The sequence below is a fragment of the Pteropus vampyrus genome, unplaced genomic scaffold (genome assembly GCF_000151845.1).
Source record: "Pteropus vampyrus isolate Shadow unplaced genomic scaffold, Pvam_2.0 Scaffold90, whole genome shotgun sequence".
NCBI classification, from domain to species: Eukaryota; Metazoa; Chordata; class Mammalia; order Chiroptera; family Pteropodidae; genus Pteropus; species Pteropus vampyrus.
The window spans coordinates 3,175,314-3,176,594 of NW_011888871.1; the positions used below are offsets into that span (position 1 = coordinate 3,175,314).

The following is a 1,281-nucleotide window of genomic DNA, read 5'->3' on the forward strand; positions in this document are numbered from 1 at the left end:
CACTAGCATTTTCACTAACCAATCAGAGCAACTTTATTCCAACCAATCAGAATAATGCTTTTTAGACCAATCACACTGTGAGGATTTAGAGTCTTAATTTGCATGAAAACAGACCAATCAGGGACCAGGGGTGGGGACTTCTTTCTATATAAGTCAGCTCTGTGGAACTGTTGCGTCCCCTATAGCGTGCAGTTGGTAGTAGTTTGTGGTGGCGAGTTAAAAACCTGCTGGGCTCTGAGCGAAGCCGTGGTTGTCCCAGAGCTGGGTGAAGGTGCAAGCCGTCTGAAAAGGGGTGGACAGGCAAATGATACAGAAGGTCCTGGGAGGTGCAGAGGAGCTACACATGTGAGACGCCTCAAGCTTGCAGACCTTTCCTTTCAAAGTCTTATAACGAACCCCCTAAGCATTAGGTGTGAGGGAGCCTGACAGAGTGGTGTTGGTGGTCAGGTGTAGGGCACTTATCCTCTTTGAGTCTTAATCTCTGTTCTTTAGGGATTTAAGAAAGTACCTCCTGGGTTGACGTGTAGATTAACGAAGCAGAGGAACAAGAGGAACAACGATGGGGCAGTGCCCGTCAAGCAGTAGGAGTCCAATATTTAGGGTTCTGCCCCCAACGGAGGAGTTATTTGTAATCAGTACTGTAAATTACGTAATATGTTGAAAAGCGAAGTAATAAACCCCAGCTGAGCGTGACTTAGCTACTCCCCACTATTTCCTGCAAGAGTTTGCACTTCCACTGACCCTGGCTGTACCCTGATTGGGCTCCGGGGTCGCTCAGAAGGCGGAGACCGAATCCCTCTGCCCGGGAGCAGAAATAAACAGAGGGCCGCCAAGGCCTTACTGCAGGCCGTCCTGGCTCCAGGCCCCTGTCCCATGGTGGGTGGGCTTGGGCTCTCGGATTCCCAGCTAGCAATAAGTCTCCACCCAGCGAGATGCGTGGGATCGGCCTGAGCGCTGGGCCGAGGGTCAAGGGCCATAAAGGTCACGACCCCAGTGTAGCGTCTGCGGGCTAGTGTGTAGAAGGGGGTGAGGTGGGGGTACCACCTCGCGGTTGGGGGCGGGGGCGCAGATGCCATGAGGGAAATCACAGTGTAAGATGCACAGGGTCATGGCCAACAAGTGGCCAGTGGGGCAGCCCCGCGGCCCCTTTAAGACGCCGTTTGGTCCCGCCCTGCGCCGCACCCCCGCCGGGAGTCGCGCCACGTGACCCGGGTCTTGTGACTGGAGCGGGGGGAGGCGCGGAGGGGAAACCCGCCCGCAGCCCGCGAGAGGGGCCAGCCC

General features: G+C 55.5%; 1 long non-coding RNA gene across 2 annotated transcripts in view; it reads left to right on the forward strand.

Annotated features, from left to right (window-relative positions):
- Window positions 1-1,281, forward strand: part of LOC105294585 — a 26,371-nt gene that overhangs the window by 16,477 nt on the left and 8,613 nt on the right. The gene's annotated exons all lie outside the window — the stretch shown is intronic.